This window comes from Epinephelus moara, chromosome 24 (assembly GCF_006386435.1).
Source record: "Epinephelus moara isolate mb chromosome 24, YSFRI_EMoa_1.0, whole genome shotgun sequence".
Taxonomy (NCBI): Eukaryota; Metazoa; Chordata; class Actinopteri; order Perciformes; family Serranidae; genus Epinephelus; species Epinephelus moara.
In genome coordinates, this window is record NC_065529.1 from 21,236,328 (window position 1) to 21,251,528 (window position 15,201).

General features: G+C 42.8%; 1 protein-coding gene across 4 annotated transcripts in view; it reads right to left on the reverse strand.

Moving 5' to 3' along the window:
- prickle2b (prickle homolog 2b) overlaps positions 1 to 15,201 on the reverse strand; it is a 115,709-nt gene that overhangs the window by 18,737 nt on the left and 81,771 nt on the right. Inside the window, exon 1 of one of the 4 annotated variants that reach the window (XM_050037289.1) lies at positions 3,288 to 3,795. The exons of 2 other annotated variants lie outside the window; for them this stretch is intronic. The gene's annotated coding sequence lies outside the window, so the exon portion shown is untranslated. Of the gene's footprint in view, positions 1 to 3,287; positions 3,796 to 15,201 lie in introns of those variants that run through there. One more of the 4 variants, XM_050037290.1, reaches the window with a different exon arrangement.

Genomic DNA, 15,201 nt, shown 5'->3' on the forward strand with positions numbered 1-15,201 from the left:
ACGGCAGTTGTTCACGGAAATCAAGTCTTCTTTGACGTTCTGAAACAGTAGCCTTCACAGCGAGTAATGCTGTACAGCATCTGGAAACTACTGTTTCAGAGCGGCACAGAAGAATTGCTTTCCAGAACACCAAGTGGCTGTTGCACTTCTGTTTCACACTGTGTGAACTTTTACATGTCTTTTATTTACTAAGGTGTTGCTGTCACGAGTTAAGTTCTTATTTGTTCATGTTTAACAAAGGGTTGAACCAGAGACATGCCATACAACAACAGTTAGAAGTATACAGCTGCTATTTCTTTAGGGCAATGCTATTAAATCAGTACTCTATATCAGTTCAGGTATCAAAACCATTGTCACATAGGAAAAATGGTAACGGCACATCTTTCCGCAAAACTGTCTCTGCAAGGCACAACAACAAACAAACAAAAACTAGCGCAAAGGGTTCCTAGAGACTCTACTCAACCCGAGCTTTAGAAAAACATCTGATTCAACCATATCCAAGAGTCACCCGAGGAAGTGCAGCCTTGGAGAGTTTGCAGCAGACGTCTCATTCCACTCCCATTCCTCAGCAGCTCCCCAAAACCGCTGCAGCTTTTCCATGGCATCACTCTAGATGGTCAGATTAAAATCCCATCTTCAAATGGCAGCTCTGCGCAAAAGCGGAGGCTGGATGACAAGAGAGGAGAGCACAGAGAGGAGAACAGCTGGGAGCACGCTGCAGCCAAGTCTCGTCTTCTTTTTTCCTGCTTCTGCTTTTGTTTTCTCTGGAAGAAGTTTGGGGGGGAAGAGGAGGACAGACTCTTTTCTCTTTAGCGGCCTTTTTTGTTTGGTGAATAAAACATTTCCGTTCGGTGTTTTGAAGCTGTTGTTGGATTTTTCAGGTTCTTTGATGATTAACCCTGCTTTCACAAATGACCAATACATACAAGCAAAAAAAGTCTTTGCAGCTACACCGGGCTGCACGTTGACTTCCAGACATTAGGAGCTAATCACAGTTGAACATGACTTGAGGTGTTCCCGACAAGGATCAGGCCCGACAAAGACATTTTCCATTAGCAGCCAATTAGTGAGAACCAGATGCGGTGTGTTGCAGAGGACAGAGATTAGGCCTGCATCCACCTGTCATAACAAATTATAAAGAGCCAAAGTGTTGCTCTGGTCAACTAGCCTCAACCTGATGATGTGTTTCCTCGCCTGTTAATGGACAGCAACAAACAAGCATCTTTGCATGTTTATTTAAACAAAACAACTACTTCATTACGGCCTTCACCTGCAAAACTTCCCTCAGGAAGAGACACAAAATGACCACAAAGAGTTGCAAACAACTGCAAGAGACAAGATAACTAGAGAAACAGGCAAAACGACCAAAAACAGACACAAAATGAGAAAAAACACACACACAAAAACACCAAAAATACACAATATGACCATGAAGAGACACAAAACTCCAATAAAAGAGGCACAAAGTGAGGTGGTGGGGCCTTCTGTGCAGCTGTGCCCAGGGGCCCACTGTCTCATAATCTGCCCATGACTCCACTAATTGTGCCCATGAATTGGAATTGGGCTTTAAAAGTACGTTTTTAACAGAAAGCCTACATTACAAACTGGCATGGGGTTGAAAAGAGGAGGGCATTTAGGAGGTCTAATTATAGATACTATTGAGTTGTATTGTGGAAAATGTAGGAGCCAGTGTTTTTGGAACTTGACTCATACTAATTACTAAAAAAAAGATTGCAAATCTCGACCTCTGCTGCTTCAACTTCGACCACTCGTTTTTTAAGCCCTCTCTTGTATGCCCCCAACTGTATGGACATACAATGTTTCCTTCAAGCTCTAGTTGGGTAAATGAAAAAGTACCGAGTATCATAACTTCCCATATTAACGCTCTCGAAGAATTGAAGGTACAGGACTTATGCAGGAAGTGGGAAGAAGAAAGAAGAGAAATATAGGCTATTTATATGTAACATCAGACTGGGACGCTTTTCAGCTGCAGCCACGCCATGCTTCAGACTGGATCACATTACTTATTCATTCAGTGTTGACGTGTTCCATAAAGTGACACTACTTTGGATGGGAACACTGGGGAGTCATGGAAGGGACAGGCTTCCAAGGCAACCTCAGCACAGACTTCACAAGCATACTCTCGTAACACAGCGCCAAATCACTGGGGATTTTTTTTTTTTACCAGCAGCATATATTAAAAGGCTTTGGTGTAGTGGCTTATGGGGAATTTTTGAAGAAAATGTCTCAGGAAATCTGTCGGTCCTTCTAGGAACTTCATTGGAATATTATGTTGACATTTCTTCCTTGTCATTGGGAAAACCAGCAACCAGTACAGGGCTGATTTTTTCCCCCAGAAGCAGTTACTGATGTCAGAAATAATGTTGACTTGGCGTTAGGGCTCCTGTCAGTCCAGTTAATGTTTGGGCTGCTCTCAGACCCGAGGAGCCCAATGATATTGCAGCCAGCTGCTGAAGCCACATTATTCATTATCCCCCAGTCGGTCCATTCATGTGCTAATCCAGTGACCCTTTACACTGCTAAAAAGTAGCCATCTAAATGGGTCAATTAGCCTGCATTGAGTCTTATAATGTTCTCCTTAACACAACTGGCATGGAGCTGCGATTATGCCACCTGTTTCCAGTGCAGTTTGCTGCAAACTTCAGGAAATAATTACAGCCGTTAAGAAGGAAGACTCAAATAATGACAACATAATAACACTTGGCTGGAGAGACATCATAAAACAAGTTGATTTTAGAAGGCAGGCAAATGAAATATTATACTAAGGCCTGTTTCTTTTTATGTGCACTAAGCTGTCTATAAAGAATATGGCACAGATTCTGAACAACAAAGACTTTCTGGCTGTAAGGCGCACAGTAGCTTGACCACTGCGCCACAGGGGGGTGGGTGGGGGATATAAACCGTCTATAGAGGGAGAGCTGCGGTGAGAGTCCGGCAACTCTGCACTTTGGGTGTCATTTACATCCAAATACGCCCAGTTTAAGTCATAAAGGCGCAGAGTGGCGATTTAAGCCCCTTACTAGAATCCATGGGAAGGTGAAACTTAGATAAAAAGCCACCTGGTTTCAATATTTAGTACTGTGGTTAGTACTTTACGCACACATTTCAAAGAGGTTAAAGTCGGAAGTGAAGTCGACTTCATACAGAGACATATGTGTTACAAATCTCCTTTCCATTACGCATTTAAAGCTCCAACATGGATGGTCCGTCCCGCTCCAAAACGTCTCCAAACGCAACATAAACACGATCAATAATGTACTGCTTACCTTCTTACAAACTGCGGTGGAGGGAAGCCATAGCCCTGACCTCGGTGCTGCTTGCGGTGGTGCGGTTTTTAAAACACGTCTTCCTCATTGCAGAATGTGTCACACAACTCCAACGCCACAGCTTTGCCACGAAAACACCCCACTCTCACCCGCTGCGTGGTGTCCGCACCCCTCTGCTACATTTAACCCCTCCGTTTAAAAGCCTTTTGTCAACCCCCCCCCCCCCCTCCGCTCTCCGCAAACACACTCGGGGAGTTCAGCAAACGAGGAGAAAGCGAAGACGAAGAGCCAACTTAAAGTGCGTAAAACCAGATCCCCGTTTACAGATCCAAACAAGAGCGCAGACTCCGACAAAATAATTGAAATCCAAATAAATAAGACAGAAGTCTTCCTCGGATGCGGGTTTATCTTACTGCTGTCGGCTGTGAGGGAAGATCCGGGCGGACTTTCGCTGCGTAAAAAGCACGGAGCGCTGGAGACGGTCTGCTCGCTGCTGACTGACCCACTGAATAACAGCGCTTTAAGCCCCAACCGGTGTCAAGTGGGTATAAATCACACCATCACTTCCGGTTTGCACTTTCAAAAGAAAAGCACAATTGGCAAACGGTTGGGGACATTATTCTGAATTAATGGTTATTTTGAACAAAAAATAAATAAATAAATAAAATAACATAATAAAAAACAAACAACAAAGATACCAGTGTCCGAAAAGGAGTAGGTAGAAGTAAAACGTATATGTCCCTACCCCTTTCTTACATGTCTTATTTTAACTCATATATTATTTCAACAAATTCCCAAATGTATTTACAACTAATACACAATTATCCCCAGTCTATTTACCACCCAGATAAATACATAAGTAATAAACCCGGTTTATTTACAATCCAAAAAATACAAAATTTACAAAATAAGATAAAATAAAATAAAATAAATTTAGTTTAATCAAATAACTATGAAAAACAATATTCTACTTAATTAAAACTAAAACTTATTTTCTATCCTATTAAAATAGAGAATGCAAAAGTTTAAAAAGGAATAGCTAATTTAAATTTCTTATATTTTCACGTATCTTTCCTCTCTTGCAAGGAGCACCTGTAACATAAATAATTTCCCCTCGGGGATCAATAAAGTATTTCTGATTCTGATTCTGATTCTGATTCTAAGTGACAGCTAAACACTGCTGAGGAAGACCATGAAATGCGGTTGAAAGCTCTTGAAAAAAACTGAATGGACCTTAAATTTCAATTTTACTTATTTTCTTTCTAATTATAAAATTGATTGTCACTGTCTGAGATCAATAATACACTTTCACACTTGTCCTCTAGTCGTTTATATGATAATCTATACAACCATGAAAGCCCATACACATTCTTTATAAACCTGAATAACATTAAGATGGGTTTTCCTGACCTTCCAACAGCCATTGGCTTCTATTCATGTCCGCACACAGTGGAAATTAATGGTTAAATAAAACATTTTATAGTTCAGAGCTTTTGTTTCAAGGCAAAGTTGCTTTCTTCCTGTCTTAAGGGCCCTCTCTGGTTGACTTGACACACACACACACACATACACACACACACACACACACACACATACACACACCCTCCTCCCTGCATGCTAATATCCTGGTGTGATGTCAGCAAGTCAGCGTCCCAACACTGGTGTAATTAGCAGCGTGAATGGTTGGTGTTCTGGCGGGATTTGCATGTGAATTAAACCACTTCCCTGAATCAACTGGCCCGGGACAAGGAGAGGGAAAGAGGGAGAGGGAGGAGGGAGGAGGGAGAGGAGCTGCAGGGTGCTGACCTGCATGGGGAAATGGGGAGGTAAGCCCCTGTAAACACAACAGCAGTGTTTAACATAAGAAGCGGACAAAAGGCTTACAGACCAATGAAAATCCACTGAATCAAAAACAAATGTGAAGCCAATTTAGAAGGATCTTAAAACTCCAGTGCACTTATTGGGTCTGTTATTATTTTAGGCTGACTTGTTTGCCAGGGATTCATTAACAGAGGACAGCATAGACTATAATTATATATATTTACCATCTATGCATTTGTATTATGTCATTATGAGCATAAAATACTGTCGTCTCTATTCCAGTTTCTACTCACATGTTGTCACTTTTGCTGTGAAAAGTGCCTCTAAATAAAGTTTGCTTCCCACATTGATATGATTATCAAAATACAACTGACCAAAATTCGCTCAGCCACAAGGAAATTAAAGCATGGGACTCATTAATATGACCACCACATGGAGTCAGTTAGCTCAGCTATTAGCAACAACATAAACAGCAGCTTGTTCCCTAACAGATTGCCACCATCTCAGCTATTTTGGTTCCCCTCTAATCTCTCAAACACTTGCATGACAATAAGCTGCGTAATGCTCTTCACTTAGCTCCTACAATGAGTGGTAGGAGTGTTAAACAACGTCCCACTGATGCTCCTCATTTGTGTAACGCAAAATGTGTCAAGGAAAAAGGAAAAACAGCCAAAAGTTTTCTGGCAATCACAGCTGAACAGATTTGTGGAAGATTTCAAAAGGCAACTTGGAGGATGGATGGAAGTGGGTTAGAAAGTAATTAAATCAAGATTTGTGTATATTTTTTTTCCCAAAGTGCCCTGCTGCTGCCTTTTGGCCAAACACAAGTAAAGAAAATGTGGAGAGCAATATAAAAACGCTTGCTTTGAAATAACATATGCAAAGCTGCACGAGGGAGAATTTTGCTGTTGCGGCTGAAAACAGCCAGCAGCTCGAAACGACCTCCTCAATTTTTAAGGACAGTGCTGCAGTCTCTTTTCTCCTTTCAGGAACTGTTCCTCTGGCTTCCCTGGAGTCAGACTCTGCTTTTCTTTTTCGTGAAAGCCGTCTTTCTGCCCTGGATTCTCCTCTCACACGTGGCGGGGCGACTCTCGCTATGACTTGGTCTCATACATAAGAACATATAATCGCGGCCCCTTTACAAACACAAGAATATCAATTACAGCTCAGGCTGTACTTACGGCCTATCCACAAGATTTTATGAGGAGCCCTAAGTGACAGTGTCCTCCGCTCGGAGCAACCACAGAATGGGTCAACTGGTTTGGGGCCAGCCATTTACCTCAATAAGTCATTCCCTTTTCCCCAATAAACCGTTCCTCGACCTGCAGTGTGCTGTTTTAAATGCCACGAGAGGACGGAATAAAAGCATAGAGGCCAGCTTGGGGGACATGCCACAGATAGCATTGCCTGCCCGGACTCCTGGCATGCACCAAGAGCCTCTGCTTGGTAATTTTAGACAGTGAGCCAAACAGGTTTACTCCCTTCCTAAGCATGCATAAGCATATTGGGGTTTTTGTCTCTATCAAAGGACAGGATGAGCGATATTGTAAATACATGTTCCCCCGGGGCCGAGAGCCCTATCTGAAGTATGCAAGAAAGTTGTACTGCCTCAAAGGGTCTTATCCTACAAGAACATTATTCATATCTTACCAGGAAAGGAACTGATTTATACACTGCATGATATGGTCAGAAAAACACTCTTGATAAATCTATGCCTTTATCTAGATTTGAAACGTAGCCAACATCCCAACATGGCCTCCTCATCTTTATTTCTCATCTGCTTTTTTAGGAACACCAGTCTCCTCTCCTTTCATGTGGCAAATGCTGATAGCTATCACTCTAGAGTCAACACACGAGGCAGCTGGGACTCACCCCAACAGCTGATAGCTCAGACATGTTGGGAGGGAGGGAGAGAACCAGCTTCCTCTCCCATATAGCTTTCCTATCCCACTGCTGCAGAAGTTTCTTTAGGCAAATTTCTAACTTTACACCACCCAGAATCGGATCCCCAGCTCGCTACTGAACTGTGTTGCAGCCCCTTAATCCAACTGGTCTAGAACTGAGGCAGCCATGATTTTTTTTTTACAATCACACCATATCATTCTTTGGCAACCAGACCTGTCTTTGGCAATGAGAAGCAAAGGGATTTTTTTGGTTTAGTATGAGAAATAAAAGACCAAAATTAATTGTAAAACTGCAATCAGAGCTCTGGGAAATCAAACATAAATCGTAAAGAAGTAAAAGGTGTACAGATGGGTTGAGATCAGGTCTACAGAGCCACAAAGCAGATTGTTATCAAGTTGAAGAATAACTTTAATAAAGACAACTGGAAGTACTAATGTACAAGCATGCCTTAAAGAGAAGTGCTTGTCAGAGTGTTGAAAGCTGGATTTATACTTGACACTGGGGGTTAACAAAATTCCTGCTGTAGAGACCACTACACCTACTCATGTAGCCACCATGAAGCTATGGTGTAACCCCTTACTTTACAACTATAAATATGCTTTAACAACATCTGAACCAAGGGGTTATCTCCGGGTCTAAAAAGTGAAGCCAATGCCAAAGTGGTTTAAACCTGTGTTCTTTGTAATGGCCAGCAGGGGGCGATTCTACTGAACGCAAAAAGAAGTCCGACTTTGTAGAAGTCTTCGAGAAAATGACCCTACTTCTAACTTTGATTTATTACATTGGTAAACATTTTCCAAATCAGTTTATGATCTCAATCACTAGTTTCAAGTCTTCTTTAATACAGCATTAGTTCATTTTGCATGTTATGGTCCCATTTTTGAGTAAATTGATGATAAAGCAGAGTATGCTTTGAGGCATGGCTACCTTGTGATTGACAAGTTGCTATCACAATGTAGTCCTCATGTTTTCAGTCAGATCCACCCCTCACTCCTCTACAGCTCCACCCTCTTGTCCAAATATGGTCAACTATGGCTCCAAAAAAAACCAAGATTGCGACAACCAACATGCCAAACTAGGTGCTTCAAAATGAGCCCAGTCTCACTCCAAAGTCGTTGAAATCTGGCGCTTAGGCAGTGACTTGCGGCATCAAATACCAACGAAAAAAGGCGTCCTTTATTGTCGGCATGATACACAGCCAGTTGCTGTTATAGTGTCACGGTGCCTAGCGGTGTCAGGGGGTAACGCGGTGGGACAAGGACAAAAGTTGAGGTGGCAAAAGTACGAATGGGGTTGGTGGAGAGGTGATGGATGGATCCAACAAACACCAACTTTCACCCGAGAGAGTGGTGTTCACGTGTTTGTTGCCTAAACCCAACCATGTGTGTTTGTTGTTGAAGGAAAAAGAACATCAATTCACAGTGTTGTACCAATGTAGTGCGTTTATTTTGAAAGAGACTGTATGCAAAACATTGAATGTCCTGTGGAAAAGGAAGTGTATCTTGAAAGAAGAGAACTTGACACGGTGTCCCAGAACATCAACAACCAACGCACTCAGGGTACCTTGCATATTGTTTATGTGGAAAGTCCATGAGCAAAACGTCAGTATGTGACGAGGTCGGTGTGAGAATGTGTTGTTCAAAACAAAGCACTGGGTGATACCACGGCGGCTAAGTCCACTTCTTTTATACAGTCTATGGTCTAAAGCCATCTCTTGAGAGCGGCTATCAACTCTTTAGCCTTTGGATGTGGTCTTTGTTTGTTTTAAACACAACCCAGCCAAAAAGAAAACCTGGAGCAGAATTTAGTTAATCTTTAATTGCAGACCAACACATCAAGCAACCAGGGTGTTAAACTCAGTGAATGGCACATTGGAGATGATGTGGAAGTTGTTGCCAACCACAGCACATAATCCTGGTAGGTTTGTTTGCGTACCTGCTGTTGGATAACTGTCCTTCTGCTACATTAAGGGTGTAATGATTCATGTGAACACTCGCATCCAGTCACAAAGAAGAGGAAACAGTTTGTATAAAGGTTCACTGGTTTTCCCAACCCATTCAGTGAGAGCTTTGTCACCCTGAAGACACACTGACCTCCCCTCTACCATGAACTAGCAGTACTTTGGCCCAACTACTCTGCCCAGAAAGCAGATTTAGTGTGACATCAGACCGGGGGCTCACTATGGGTCCTCCACCCAAGAGCCCCCTCTGAACCCATGTTCCCAGCAGATAAGTGGCCATTATTCATCCCGTGTTGAACATTAACTGGATTAATTCTACGCGGGTTGAGGGGTGAAATTGTATTTGTCCAAAGGGAGGGAAATGGCGAGGAAATGAGGAGAGTAGCCAGCTTGGCTGAAATTCTAATTAGCTTGGGGGTTCGTTAGCACACAAACTCAACTCTTGCTGCAGAGACCTTGCTGGTGCAGAGGCCTGGGTAAGCCATTAAGCCACAGAGCGGAAAACAGAGGGAGACAGAGAGAAAGAAAAAGAGAGAGAAAAGGGGGAAGAAAGAAAAAGTATGGACACTGAGTTTCACGCACAAAGGCCCAGGGCAAGGAGGTGACCTTGTGGAGTGACTCCTCAAGGGGACTGGAGCTATTTTTTGCCCCTCCTGGCCCACTTACACAAGGGCTCTTCAGCACAGAGGAAAAACACACTCCAAGCCCTCCACCTTCGTCTATCCATTAGACCATCCATCTCCAACGTAGACAGCGTTCTCCAGGGCGACGCAGCTCAATTTCCAGCGTGCTGTGCCCAACAACGGCGGTTTGTCAATGAGCTTTTCTCAGCCGTACTGTACATGTGGATTCTGATTCAAAACATAACTAGGTCATGCGCTGGTTTGAAAAAAATGAAGAGGGAGGAACAGTTTAGGAAGTAAAGAAATACTGTAGCGGACGCAGAGGGATATGAGGAATGGCAAACAAGAGACAGTGAAAAATGAGTTCTGACATTATTATTCCTGTCTTCATGCCTTAGAAATATAGAGACATTTGGGAGGGGAGATCGAGCTTTCTGAGTGCTCAACCCTCCCATCTGTGCTGAAAAGTAATCTCCTTTAAAAAAATGTTGTGAAGTGATTACACAAAAATCTCTCATTTCTCTCACAGCAACACATACAGCCACAGCTCTGATGCAGAATGATCTTGTGGCTCCATGAATGAACCACCCACCTCCGAACCTCCCACATTCAGCACCCTGCAGCACATTTCTCTGACTCAACTCTCTCATTCAGCCTCCACTGATGTTCCTCTTCCTCACCTTGTCATCATGACCCAGATGAGTGGTGTGGGTGTCGATACTGATTTGCTGACTCTCTCTCTCTCCCTCACCCTCTCAGTGTGGGTTTTTGTTTCATTCACTACATCGCTCCATCAGCTAAACCTCTCCTGACTTTTTATTTCTGGTGCTTTCTCTGCAACAAATCATCTCGCAGCCCTCGCCCGTGGCTACAGTCACATGCCGACTGACCAGATGTTCCATCATTAATAATGAATATTAGCATACTCATTAGCCGGACCACAATTGCAGGGTGGCAGCCGCAGCCTTGATATATGATCTTACCATTTATTTTCAGAAGGCAAGCCAACACAAAAGCCTTTACGTGGAGTTTGAGGGTTCGTACATGCTGGTCTTTGTGAAGAAGGCAGGTAAAACCAACAGATCCAGTTGGGGTGAGAAAGTGCAACAAAAGAAACACATGTTGAACGTGCATTTGGCTGGTAAGTCTCTGGAGCAGGCCTGATGCTCAGTAGGTTTTGGGCACTTCCATGAATTCTAAATCTATAGATAATATGAGATAAAAGTAAAGGAAAAGGGAAAGAAACAGAGGTTGTGTCAGGTATGAGCAGAGGAATAAGGAGACTGCAAAAACTCTTTGCCATAGCGATGTAAACATAGTCTGTATTTGCAAAAAATATTCTTTGCCAAGGGGAAGGTTTGAACTCCACTTTCTCCAGAGTTCTGCCATAATGGTTTAAACCCAAACTTTTAGTTAAATAAACCCCAACACTCAGCTATGCCCCGTTTAAATATTTAGCTTTAGAGGACTTGTGGGTAGACCAGCGACAGACAGGATCAGTCCATCAAAAAGAGTTTGGCCTGAGGGCGTTCGATCCACTCTGGAACAAACTAGAAAAATGTACATGAGCAGGGAACTGAGCCTATGAAAAACTACACCATAAGTTTGGTTTGCAATTTGTTATCAACGCAATGCGACTGGATGGAAAAAGATTCTTTCAACACACAGACTGGACGTCTGAGTTTTCCCAGCACGAGACAAGTCTGTGTTTTTGTGTGAGGCTCCGGGTAAAATAATTAATAGCAACAGAGAATGTGAGTCATGATAGTCAATTATGAGAATACCCTCAGGTTCAATTTGCCCTATTTATATTGTACCTTCAAACTGGCTACAAGTGGTAACATGTTTGTGGTGGGAAGAGCAGCAGGACATTGTTCAAAGCATTTTAGGCTTTCCATGAGGAGCATTTAATTAGCAGCTGAAACTGGAAGGGCGATTTTGCTTCATGACAATGCACACACATACAAACTGATCTATGACTACAGATGCAGACGTACCCATACAGGGTTCACAGGATACTGGGCTTGTGAGGACAGACAAATCAAAAAGTATGCACTTTGTCTTCGAACACCTGTAATGTTCTGATGGTTAAAACAATCTGATCAGACTTAAAGTCCCTGAAAACTTGGTTTCAAATCTTCAGTATGCCTCTATAACATTAAATATTCAGTGAATAAGCAACAACCAAACTTAACATTTAAAGAGAGTTGCGAAAGTCAAACAATAGGGCTCTTAAGGTATGGTTTGATCAGATCTGATTGACAGTGACAATGAAAGCAAATAACATGCCTTTGTTACATTTTGACAGACTGAAATGTTGCTAAATCCTGATTGGTACATGAAAGTATGTAACATCACCTTTTCCCAACTGAGACCCTCATAGTTTAAATCAGTTAAAGTAACCCAGACAAAAGCACAGAAATCTCTCATGTGAAAAAAGCAAAAGGGTTTTTTCAACTTTCATATTGTGTTCATGTAGGACCAGTCTCACGACCCACTGGCTATCACTCTGACAGCGATAAGCCTCTGGAGGCAACAGCCGATATCTAGAGATCCAGTGTAGGAAGCAGATATCTAAGCCAAGATGTCAAATTCTAAAATATGGATGCTTAACACACATCTTCAACCCTGCAGCACAGATTATCTATACAGTCGGCATAGTTTCAAGATGGACACCCAAGAGAAGTATCACCAATTCAGTATCCAACCACATGTCTCCCCCTCTGTTCCTGAGTTGTGACTTTGAGTAATGGCCCGAAAAGTACCAAAACATATTTTTTGTGAGGTCACATTGAACTTCGAGCTTTGACCACCGAAATCTGATCAGTTCATCGCTGAGACCAAGTCCACATTTGTGCCAAATTTGAAGAAATATCCTCAAGGCGTTTTTGAGATATCAACTCAGATGTACAAACAGACTGATGGACACACAGACAACTCGTAATCATAATGCTTCCAGCATCACCGGTGCAGAGACATAAAAAAAGAAAAGCTCATAAGAAATCTAAATCATCGTCGGACAATAGCTAATGGGTTTCAAGATTGCAAGTCATCCAACGCATTCTGTCTCTTCATACAGACTGTTTACTTGCCACTCAGACGTGACTGATCAATACTACTCTGACTACAGACAGACACTTCTGACACCAAAACCTTGTCCTGTTGCTGACATATTCTTCATACATACACATATCTGTTTATAGAAGTTAATGTAGGACCACATTGCTTTTAGTAATAAGATGATTGAGAAAGTAGTTTTCAGCGCCTTTCCTTATTTTATTAAAGCTGCTTTGTTGTAAATTTTCTGCCCTAACAGGTGGTCTCACAGCAGAAAGTTTCACTTACATAGACAGATATAATAATACCCAAACATAGTAGATTCTAAATGGCACTGCAACGGTGGAAGGGGACAGCCTCTCCTTCAATTTGCTCCTTCTCATCCCAATAATCCAGCTCAAAGTGCGTCAGTAGATATACATCTCTCGGGGCGATTGTGTTTATATAAAATAGCCTATTGGAGAAAAGAAGTAAATGAGTTGTATGAGAAAGACACAGATAATCTCCAGATGAGGTCATGAGTCTTAATAATGAACAGATGAATCTGAAAGAATAAATAAGGAGATTAAACTTAAATCGGATTCAGACTAAGCAAAAAACCTGAGTCACTCGAGCTAATAGACTGGTAAAACCACAGAGAACGTATTCTGAAAACCTACACAAATTCTTCAAAGGTCGCATTTGTTGCAATAGCAGCGTTTCATCTTGAAATGATTTCTCTCAGTCAGGTTCATGCAATTTAATTTCCCCCTATTTCATCTTGTTACACTGTTTACCCTAACAAAGGGGGATGGATGATGAGCAGATCTCTCTCTCTGTCACACACAGACACACACAGACACACAGACACACAGACACACACACACACACAGACACACACAACACGCCATGTCCATGTCAATGAGGCCACCACAGCCCTCTCTCCACAGGGTCTTGAAGGCCTGTGGAGATTATGGATTGGAACAGAAATTGCCGATTCCAGGACGTGACAGACTGGCAGTGTGTTTCATCACGGGCTGATAGAGACGGCGAACCCAGGGCTTTATTGACTGATCGCTGCCGAGAGCTGGAACTGTGGGTAGCAAACACACATATATACACACAAGGACAGACAAGACTGCGGAGAAAGCACGGAAGGAGGAATGAGTCACACTGAGCGATCTGCACACGCAGACAAATCCCATTAAACAACTTTTATCAAACCGAGGTCAAACTTTCAGAGTGAGCACATTTCTGACCGACTTTCAATCTGTCACTTCTCGTACCTTTTTTAAAGGACACTAGGCTTGTTTTAAAGAGCAGCTCTCAGCAAACTTCTTCACAAGGCAGTCACACTGAAGTCTTCATCCATCTGTAGCTTTTTCTTCACCCACTTTATTCCCCACTTACTGCTGCTCCCCTACGTTCCCCATTTAAAGCATGGCCCGTTAGGAAGCAGAGAGTGAGCAGTGCCCTGAGAGAAACTAAATCACCAAGGCCCACTGCTGTTTACACCAGACCCGGCCCTGCTGCTTGAGCCGCTGTTTATTTGAACTGTGAACCTCCATGTGAGGTGTGTATGAAAGAAAAAGTGTAAGCGTGAGTGTGTGTGTGAGAGAGAAAGAAAGAGAGAGCATGTGTACGGTGGAGGCGAGGGGGGGGGGGAACTGTTCCACACAAAACCCAGTGTCTCGCCCTGCGATTTCTTTCACACCTCTCTTAACACGCTTTTCACAGTGCATTTATTCGCCCCGCGGGCTCCTGGCGCTCCTCAGGTTCTCCGGGCCACAGACGGGCCTCTGTGTTGCGCCACTCGGGCACAAGGAGCCCGAAAACAGGCCTCTCGCACCACCCGTGGAGCTCCAGACACAATAATGTCCTCCTGCTGACCCACATATGACATCACAGCCTGTTTCTCACACATTCACATATGTTCACGCGGAAAACATACAGACACTTCTGCTACAGAGCATGCACACACATATGTGAGCAAGAATGTATGAAATTGTATGCTTATTTGGTATGTATGGACCTCCACGTGGACACACACACACACACACACACACACACACACACACACAAACTGGGGAACAGTAAGGTTAGTGTAGGATCGGTTTAAACTGTCCAAGGCAAGAGCAAAGGATAAGAAGACCTGAGCATCAATGAAGCCACTGTTCAAAAAGGCGCAGACTAACTGGAGGAGTAACGTCGAATATGAAAGGCTGCCAAGTATCCAGACACGAGAACAAGGACACACACTGAGGAGACACACATATACACATGAAATAAGAGCACATAATATGTACACAAACACATATGCACAGAGAGTCGGTCTTATCTAAATCCAGGTCGAATGTTTTCAAAGCATTTTATCTGTGGTATTTTTAAAAAAAAAAGAGAGACTAGCTGTTGCTCTCTCAGCTCCGTTTATGTGTGGGTGGCTCTGAACACAGGCGTCACTGGCCATAAACACGCCATTCATTCTCATGATCAAACTATCAAACTAACAATAAAGATGATAAAACATCACAGTTTTTTCATCTGATTCCAACGAGTGTGAGGCATGAAC